Genomic DNA, 11,073 nt, shown 5'->3' with positions numbered 1-11,073 from the left:
GCAGAAACTCATGGGTCCCCCACACATGCAAGGTTGTAGATAATGCATTCAAGAGATAACCATGTGAAAGTTTAGTGTTGTAAGGTAAAATGCAGTGATCGGGACTGGGCTTAAATATTAATACTATGTAGAGAACAAATATAAATAAATTTAGATTCACCCCAGGTATTGTTTGAAGTATGTCCTATTTAACGTTCTTTTTCAAAGAAACGAAGCAGTAAGTAGTGGCATAATGGGGTAAAACAAAAAATGAACAGCAAATTCTACAAGCTGTCCAATTTTCATTCAATTCAAACATTGTGAAGAGGGTTACACATTTTAGAGATTAGTTGGTTAAGTTGTGGTGCTACAGGACAAAACATAACATTTGAGGACTTAGTATGTTTAATAAACTTTGCAAATTTCATATGATTACGGCGTTTTTTAAAAGTTCATTTATTTTTGAGGCCTAGTTAAGTAAATGTTGGGGCTACAAGGTAAAACACATCAATTGAAACCTACAAATAGCATAGTCCACATACTACCCAAATTTTATCTAATCCTGACACTGTTTAAAAAACTGACCCATTTTAGGGGGCTAGTAGGGTAACTAATGGGGTGCGACACACAAACTAAAAAAATAGGAAACCTCAATGACTCAATCAATAGTATTGCACAATTTCAGCCCAATCCGCCAATGTTTAAAATTTCGACCACTAGCGGTGTTTTGAGCAACAACCGTTAATGTTTCTTACGTCATAGGGCTGTTAACAACCCCCTAACTGCCATGGCACAAAAATGTTCACCAAGCAATCCACAAAGTCACAAACGAGTAACATACAACTGCTTGCCCTTGTAACACTATTGAGCAACATAAATCTTTCGTTTGTGGTGCCCAGTAACATACAAATACGTTTTACACTTTGGGGGCTTGTGAGGTGAATGTTGGGGCTACAGGGTTGAACACACCAATCGACATCTATAAATGGCATACTCTATAAGCTATCCAAATTTCAGCCAATTCTGACACTGTTTACAAACTCACCCATTTTAGGGGGTAGTGGGGTAAATACTAGGGTTATCAACAAAAACAAAGTGGGATGTACATCTACATGAATATATCTACCATCTGTGTAAATTTCATCCAAATCCATCAAACATTTGATAGAAAAACGAGTTGGACAAACTTCGGGAAAAAAAAAACCATTTTAGGGGGCTAGCGGGGTAAATATTGGGGTTATCAACAAAAACAAAGTGGGATGCACATCTACATAACTATATCTACCATCTGTGTAAATTTCATCCAAATCCATCAAACATTTGATAGAAGAAAGAGTTGGACAAACTTCGGGGGAAAAAAACCATTTTAGGGGACTAGCGGGGTAAATATTGGGGTTAGTAACAAAAACAAAGTGGGATGCACATCTACATAACTATATCTACCATCTGGGTCATTCCATGTCAACTGCCCAGGCCATATAACCCACCCCCTCAGATTTTTATCAAATTTCATATGTCCATGCAGCTAGTTACACTGATTTCAACAAAAAAAAAATTTTTGAAATCTATCAATGTTTCACGAAGTTATGACATTTTGAAAATATGTCAAATATGTGATCACTGCAGCGACTCGCATCAATGCTTTTTGATAATACTGTGTTTAAAATGTCATATTTCTTTCTAATTTGTATATTGTGGTCATTTTAGTAGGTTAGGTGAACCTTTAGGACATTCTCAATCACCTCATTACAGTTTTTCATGTTTTTGAAATATGGGTCAGTAATTAAAGGGGGTTCAGTTTGGGGGTATGCGAATGTGCATTCATGCGTAACGACAACTTTAAAAGCTCATATCTTGAAGAGCACACTAGCTAGAAAGTTAAGTAATGTCTCAAATGAAAGCTCTTGCTGAGTACTTTCCTTGTTCTTAATTTTATGATGCTTCTCTGTAATTTGTTTAAAGGAGGGTCATAATAAAACACAGGTTCATTTTTCGGATATTTTTGTGATACTGCTTCTATTATCTATACTTTATGTGCCCTAATTTGTTTTTAAAAGTTGTTAAGATGCAAAAGTGTAGTGCAGGTGTCTCACTGGATACTGAATGCCACAAAAAGACATATCCAACACAAAAACTAGGTATTTAACCAATTGACTTTCTAACAGATGAAGAGCAAGTGCTTCTGAATATTTGAGTTGCTGCTGATAAGGGTAATGAATGTTGTTTGGAGAACGTATGTATTTTCCACAGGTACAATTACATTGGTCGGTACCCTTTCTTGCAGAAGTAGTGTTGTGATCCTTTTCAAGTTCACAGTTAACCAGTCAAAAACCGTAGTATACGTCCACTCACTTGGGAATGTTACCAAAATATAAAAATTGTAATTTAAATATTGTACCAGAAAAAAAAGGTGTGTGCCAAATGCAGTACAAGACTTAAAGAAACTATCCTTCAAAATGTATCATCAAATGAAGAAGCTTCGAGTTCGACTGACAGTGAAATATGTAACATTGCATCTACTGTTAAAGCAAACGAATCTTTCAGCAAGCTTAATGAAAGTTTACAGAGCGTTGAGGTGATTACCTGTGAAGTTGCATAGTGTGCCTTCAAGCAGTAACATTTTCTATGGGCAAAGAAAATTATGTCAAATTCATGATACCCTTCATGCAAAGATGTCCAATTTTTTTAATGTCAGTGATGTAGACCTATAGCAAGACCAACCTGACACTAAAGACGAAGACAAAATGAAAATAAAATCTTTTGACAACATTATCTCTAAAATGAAAAAAAATTAGGAACAGTGACAGTACGATAGCAGAAAAATACAAGTCCCCACAATGATACCCAAGCAACTGGTCAAGAGAAAAGACTACCTCAAAAGGGAAAATCACACCTTTTCACGGTACAATGTTTAAATTGTAATTTTTATATTTTTGGTAATATTCCCAAGTGATAGGACGTATATTAAGATTTTTGACTGGTTAACTGTGGACTCGAAAAGGATCACAACACTTCTTCTGCAAGAAAGGGTACCGACCAATGTAATTGTACCTGTGGAAAATACATATGTTCTCCAAACAACATTCATTACCCTTATCAGCAGCTACTCGAATATTCAGAAGCACTTGCTCTTCATCTGTTAGAAAGTCAATTGGTAAAATACCTTGTTTTTGTGTTGGATATGTCTTTTTGTGGCATTCAGTATCCAGTGAGACACCTACACTAAACTTTTGCATCTTAACAACTTTTAATAACAAATTAGGGCACATAAAGTATAGATAATAGACGCAGTATCACAAAAATATCCGAAAAATGAACCTGTGTTTTATTATGACCCTCCTTTAAACAAATTACAGAGAAGCATCATAAAATTAAGAACAAGGAAAGTACTCAGCAAGAGCTTTCATTTGAGCCATTACTTAACTTTCTAGCTAGTGTGCTCTTCAAGATATGAGCTTTTAAAGTTGTCGTTACGCATGAATGCACATTCGCATACCCCCAAACTGAACCCCCCTCAATTACTGACCCATATTTCAAAAACATGAAAAACTGTAATGAGGTGATTGAGAATGTCCTAAAGGTTCACCTAACCTACTAAAATGACCACAATATACAAATTAGAAAGAAATATGACATTTTAAACACAGTATTATCAAAAAGCATTGATGCGCGTCGCTGCAGTGATCACATATTTGACATATTTTCAAAATGTCATAACTTCGTGAAACATTGATAGATTTCAAAAATTTTTTTGTTGTTGAAATCAGTGCAACTAGCTGCATGGACATATGAAATTTGATAAAAATCTGAGAGGGTGGGTTACATTTTGCCATTTTTCTGGGACGTTTGACATGGAATGACCCATCTGTGTAAATTTCATCCAAATCCATCAAACATTTGATAGAAAAACGAGTTGGACAAACTTTGGGGGGAAAAACTCATTTTAGGGGGCTAGCGGGGTAAATATTGGGGTTATCAACAAAAACAAAGTGGGTGCACATCTACATAACAAAATCTACCATCTGTGTAAATTTCATCCAAATCCATCAAACATTTGATGGAAAAACGAGTCGGACAAACTTTGGGAAGAAAATAACCCATTTTAGGGGGCTAGCAGGGTAAATACTGGGGTTATCAACAAAAACAAAGTGGGATGCACATCTACATAACTATATCTACCATCTGTGTAAATTTCATCCAAATCCATCAAACATTTGATAAAAAAACGAGTTGGACAAACTTCGGGGGGAAAAAACCATTTTAGGGGGCTAGCGGGGTAAATACTGGGGTTATCAACAAAAACAAAGTGGGATTCACATCTACATAACAAAATCTACCATCTGTGTAAATTTCAGCCAAATCCATCATACATTTGATGGAAAAACGAGTTGGACAAACTTTGGGTAGAAGAAAAAATAAGAAAAAAAACAAAAAAAACAAAAAACATTTTGAGTAAAATCAATATGTGTCCCCTTCAGGGAAGGGGACCCATAATAAACAACAGTAAAGCAAATAGTATAAGTGGTTTTGAAGAGATTTACTGTTAAGGAACATGTCCTGTGCATGTACACACACTAAGACATGTTATGTGTTAGAAGCCACAAGAAAAAGACCAAAGCTGATATGCACAAAGGCATCCTGCAAAAACCTTAAAATGTTGGGTCTTAACAAGAGTGTTAGTGATGAAATCTTTACAGAGTTCCGACCTTTTGTTTAATATTTTGAACCAAATTACAAAGCAAAGCAATTGTGTCACGGAGTCGATATTGAAAAAAGAGCACTCAAGGACAAAATCATACAGCAACTGTTGATGGTGTGACATCATTCCATGTTTTACAATGCCCAACATCAAAAAAAATAAACAGGTGTTTCATCCACCAGGTAGCATATTTTACAAATTTGTAACTAAGAAGTAAAAAAAAGTTTCATCTTAGATCATTAAACATGTCATGTCAATTATGGCATGAACAACTATCTCAAATAACTTACACAAAACACATTAACAATAACAAAAAAGTGTACAGAATTAGAAGGGTGGCTTAGCACATATTGCCCTTGCATATACACTATAACCTATTTCAAAACATTGATATATTTCCTATGCTTATTTTATATTGGGTCCCATACCATCTACTGTCTTTTATAACCTTAGTTGTTTCTGCAAGCAGAAACTCATGGGTCCCCCACACATGCAAAGTTGTAGATAATGCATTTCGAGAGATAACCATGTGAACGTTTAGTGCTGTAAGGTGATCGGCACTGGGCTTAAATACTAATACTATGTAGAGTACAAACTATATAAATTTAGATTCACCCCAGGTATTGTTTGAAGTATGTCCTATCTAACGTTCCTTTTCAAAGAAACGAAGCAGTAAGTAGTGGCATAATGGGGTAAAACAAAAAATGAACAGCAAATTCTACAAGCTGTCCGGTTTTCATTCAATTTGAACATTGTGAAAAGGGTCACCTATTTTAGGAATTAGTTGGTTAAGTTGTGGTACTACAGGGCAAAACATAACATTTGAGGACTTAGTATGTTTAATAAACTTTGCAAAATTTCATATAATTAGGACGTTTTTTAAAAGTTCATTTATTTTAGGGGGCTAGTTGAGTAAATGTTGGGGCTACAAGGTAAAACACATCAATTGAAACCTACAAATAGCATAGTCCACATACTACCCAAATTTTATCCAATCCCGACACTGTTTAAAAAACTGACCCATTTTAGGGGGCTAGTAGGGTAACTAATGGGGTGCGACACACAAACTAAAAAAATAGGAAACCTCAATGACTCAATCAATAGTACAGCAAAATTTCAGCCCAATCCGCCAATGTTTAAAATGTCGACCACTAGAGGTGTTTTGAGCAACAACCGTTACTGTTTCTGACGTCATAGGGCAAAAACACCCTAACTGCCATGGCACAAAAACGTTCACCAAGCAATCCACAAAGTCACAAACGAGTAACATACAACTGCTTGCCCTTGTAACACTATTGAGTAACATAAATCTTTCATTTGTGGTGTCCAGTAACATACAAATACGTTTTACACTTTGGGGGCTTGTGGGGTAAATGTTGGGGCTACAGGGTTGAACACAACAATCGACAACTATAAATGGCATACTCTACAAGCTATCCAAATTTCAGTCAATTCTGACACTGTTTACAAGCGGGGTAAATACTGGGGTTATCAACAAAAACGAAGTGGGATGCACATCTACACAACTATATCTACCATCTGTGTAAATTTCATCCAAATCCATCAAACATTTGATGGAAAAACGAGTCGGACAAACTTTAGGAAGAAAATAACCCATTTTAGGGGGCTAGCGGGGTAAATACTGGGGTTATCAACAAAAAAAAAGTGGGATGCACATCTACATAACTATATCTACCATCTGTGTAAATTTCATCCAAATCCATCAAACATTTGATGGAAAAACGAGTCGGACAAACTTTGGGGAGAAGAAAAAAGAAGAAAAAAAAAAGAAAAAACATTTTGAGTAAAATCAATATGTGTCCCCTTCAGGGAAGGGGACCCATAATTAGCAGAACAAAGCTCTAAGCATCACTAATGTAACACAGTTATTCACACTTGCGGACATGTGCCATAGTCAAAAACTTGAGAAGTGTCTGGCCGATAAGGAACGAACGAAAGATAAATATAACAAGAATCGAGTCATTTCATAACGAGTTTGAAACAAAACGGAATGAACCATAGTAGTATTAAAGACATTTCAGAACCAACTTACTGCCCAATAGGCCTTATAAGTTTGCAGGAAAAGGTGGGTAATATAAGTGAAACAGAAAAATAAGACACAAAACAAGTGAAAAAAACTTAAAAAAATTCAAATGTTGTTGGATTAGGGCCTTGGCAGACCAAGGCCACATCTCAGAATAAAGATATACAATGAAGTCGGTGGGAATATAGATAACATCATGAAAAACACATGTATGTAGAATACCAACATTGTTTAATATTTTGAACCAAAATTAACTAAACAAACTATATATATATATATATAGTGTAAGAAATATTTAGGTACAAATTGGCTGATGGTAAAAAAGACTGCTACCAACTGACAGATATGTCATGTCATCATCATGTCTCTGACATATACCTTAAGAGCCCTAACATGCACACTACCACATATATTTTAATGTGTGTGGTCCTGATCTTTAAAACTGTGCCGAATCTAAAATGGCAATTACAACATCTAAAAACACTGCAGCTGTTTATTGAGTCAAAAACAAAACTGAAGTTTGGCAAATCACCGTGTCTAACAGCAAAAAAGTTTAATATCTTCTGCGATAAAAATTGTAATTGTGCTGGCTACTTGTTTGTTGCTTATTCAGTACAGAAAATAAAGAGGAGTATGTTCAAATTGTTTTATGCTACTGTAAATGGTAAAGTTGTACCACAGTGTAGTATGGTTTGAAAATCTGAGAAATGATGCATTGCAGCAAATCTACTTGAAGTGATGTTTTAGAACAAACCAGAATGACAAACCATTAGTGAATTTTCAAGACAACCAGGATTCCACTGAGAAAATAAATTGCTGAAAAGCACTCCTTCAAAATAGCTTACTTGATCACTGTGGCAAAAAAATCGTGTTAGGGTAAACAAACTACAATGAGCTAGCAAAGATGTCACTGTCCCATTTATTAATCTAACTCGCATCAATAAAGTTGTAGTGGATATTTAATTTAAAGTTCTGGAATAAATTAATGTGTCACCTTTATTTGCTATTGAATGTGATAAAACCACCAATGATGACAAATTGTATAAGCTAAAAGTCTATACTTGTTATGTCAGAACTACCACAAATGAGAAGATGAGGCTGTGTAAACCATAGAAAACAACTTAAAAAGCAGAAGAAAAAAGCTGCCTCTTTATTTTATCACAACTCCTTTACACTGATAATGCACCTGCAATGCTTATTTCATGAAGTGGATTTAGTACAAGAATGAAGCAAAACAACCAAAACATTAAAAAAAAAACTGATCTAAAAGCAAGCTTAAAACCACATTTATGATTTCACATCAAAAACGTTATTACGAAAACACATTAAGAGGTCTTGCATTAACCAAAAAAGTTGTGGTTGCAAATTTGGCCAAGTTCAACGACAACAAACATCAAACTATTCCAAGAAGACAATTTTCCAACCATATTGTATACCAGCAAAAACCAGGGAAATTAAAATCAAGCTAAAAAGCTCCGAAATGTCTTTACGAATGATGTCTCCCAAACATATCGTAACATAAAGAAAACACAATGCTGATAAGTGCAGAATTAGCAACAGAAAGCCACCAACATCTCAGTGAGATTTACACTTGTAGGACAAGTGCTGTGCATGTCAGCTAAAAGAATCTTATACCTGTTACTGAGCTTGAGCACCCATAAAACAAAACGATCGAGCTAAAATATAGGAAAGACATTTTGAAAAACAAAACAAAAATAGACATTCAACAAAGACCTGTTCTGCATACTTATTTTTTTCTAGAATTCCGACATTGTTTAACATTTTGAACAAATATACAATGCACAAATTTTGTCATGGTACACCAACAGAGGGAAGACATTTTTTGAATAGCAACGATCATCTGCACTGAATTGGCTGTGCCCAGCAGCATATACACAATGAAAGTCAGAAATAGTTTTTAAAACATCTAAAACTACTAGCAGTAACAGTTTATCATTTGTGATACCAACATTTAATGGACTGTAACAGCTTAATGCAGACTCGTTGTCTTGGCATGTCAACATTTAACGGACATGCTCATCACACATAAACAAAACATTCAAACAGACTAAAATCAAAATGTGTGTTGATCCTATCGCTGTTTTGCTTTTAACAACACAAAATGATTATATAACATTTAGACAATATATTTTACATGCTTGCATATTTTATCTTTATTAAAGGTGTCTTAATGCTTTAAAAGCTGGATTGTACTTAGTTTACTAATTTCTTCATATAAGCCTCATTAGTTTGGCACAGTATCAAGTAACAATGTAATAAATTTGTTTTTGCAAAGGTGGCTAACAATATGTGTAAAAATGCCAATAATACAACATACCTAGTAGGTTACCGTGGGTGATACAATCCGTTCTTGTCAATCTTCAATTTTAATCAACAATTCCCCATGATGAGTTGCTTTAATCATGTTCTAAAATATAAAAATTTTCAGAAAGTATCAACCACATGACAAAGCAAAATGACTAAACAACCACACTACTGAAACAAATATCTTTTAAGGTTAACGAAAACATACGTGCATCTAAGTTATACACCATAAGACAACACTAATAATAAACATACCTTTTCGAGTTTCCGTTGCCTTCAATATAACTGGAACTTGCCAACTGGACACGTCCTTCTTCAAAGTCAACAGAAAACAAATGGCGCCGCGCACAAGTCAAAGCAAGATTCCCTTTTTTTCTTTTTCGCTTTCGACCAATCAAAACGCTCAGCTTTACGACGTCACAGAAGCGCTCGAAAACCGTCCAATCGCTGAGCTGATTTAAGCCGACAGGGGGGCGTGAACTAAACAGTAGATATCATTGGTTTTCGTTGTGGAGATAAACAAGGCATAAAGTGCGTCTATGGTGAATTACAAATTCTGCAACATGGGCTCAAATCTACATCCTTATAAACGTCACCCTGATTCACATATCTTTGTCAACATCTGATTAGTGCGACAAGTAAATGGTTAATACAAAAAAAAAAACGTGAAACCTGATTTGTTTTGTAAAACAAGTCTACAACCTTGCTGATATTTTATTATTTGGTGCCTGCAAACTGCAGTAAAAAAATTGGCCGTAATGTTTTTTCTTATAGACGTCGGGGTAGCACGTTAAGTGAAAATGGTTGAATCACGTGATTTTAAATATGTCAAGACACAGTAAAAGTTTTGAAGCAAAGTCCATTTTTGAAAAAGCCGGAATTTGTTGTGTTTTTCAAATGTGCACACTGTTTTTGACCGAAATCAGTGACTTAAATTTTTGTAGGAACATGAAAGCTATAGCCTATACTATAGTATGAAAGCAAATGTTTTCACTCCTAATTTGACGAAATAATGTCTACGGTTCGGATTTTAAACTCAAAACCACCTTTTCGAGTGCCGAGTATGTGGGCCTTCTTACAGCCCCCAGGTCGGTTAAAGTCAATTTAAAGAGATACAATTTTTACTTAAATTTCGACCAAATGCAAAGGCATATTTATCCACTTTCAAGGCTTAAATAATCCGGCTTTATTGAGTTTTTCGTAGCACTATTCCAGATTCAATTAGGTTTTCGCAGGCTTTGTTTTGTCGGTCGGTAGATAGCGACAAAGGACGTATTGCAAATTAAGTTGGAGAGGCAGACGCTAATGCGTCATATTTATCTGTTAATTTTGATATTTAGTACACCAATTAAGCGGATTACTGTACTCTTTTGGTTTTGACCCGAAAGCATGCGAATCCCCAATTTACATTTGCTTGAAATAAGTTTGAAACACGCAACGGCAAGGTGGGCTCATTTTGCAAAACAAACAACAACAACAAAACAACGGGAAGCATAAGGAGAGTTTTCCCAATTCGATACTAAAGTGCCAATGGGCTATGGTTTTAGATTTTATGAAATGAAAATGTCGTTGAAAACTTTAACAATGAGGTGTATTTTTTTTTATATCCCAGCAGCATCGTAATGTTACGATTTCATCAAACCAACACAGCCATTATATTGACACAAATCACCTCGTAATAAATTAGATTGCTTTCAGTTGCATCGTACGGCAGAGATATCATTGAGAAGTCGCGCATAAACACGCGCTTCCGGTGCCACGCTTGTGCGTCACTTCCGTTTTATTGCGCGCTCTTGTGCTGGCGCAGAACCGATTAGCAAAAAAGAGAAGGCATTCAAGTCTCCAAGCCCTGGGAAATAGCTATCAACGTGACCATAGGTAGAAATTAACCCGAATTCAGAAATTAAGTGCCTTAAATCAAGTTGACGTTTTTGGTGCCTTTTAGTGGCTAGTTCCTATGAACAGCTGATTAACAGTAAGTGCTGCAGGCTATAGGCTGCGCTAGCGGTTACGTATGATATCAAAT

General features: G+C 35.4%; 1 long non-coding RNA gene across 1 annotated transcript; it reads right to left on the bottom strand.

The window, feature by feature from the left end:
- Nucleotides 1-7,857: 7,857 nt before the first annotated feature.
- Nucleotides 7,858-9,367, bottom strand: LOC145218346 (uncharacterized). The gene is made up of 2 exons (XR_013857576.1): nucleotides 9,303-9,367; nucleotides 7,858-9,150 (listed from the first exon to the last, which is right to left on the bottom strand). It is a non-coding gene; the product is annotated as an uncharacterized LOC145218346 (long non-coding RNA).
- Between the last annotated feature and the right edge of the window lie 1,706 nt (nucleotides 9,368-11,073).

Source organism: Phallusia mammillata, chromosome 3 (genome assembly GCF_965637545.1).
Source record: "Phallusia mammillata chromosome 3, kaPhaMamm4.hap1.1, whole genome shotgun sequence".
In the NCBI taxonomy this organism is placed as follows: Eukaryota; Metazoa; Chordata; class Ascidiacea; order Phlebobranchia; family Ascidiidae; genus Phallusia; species Phallusia mammillata.
This window is presented reverse-complemented; position numbering and strand designations above follow the sequence as displayed.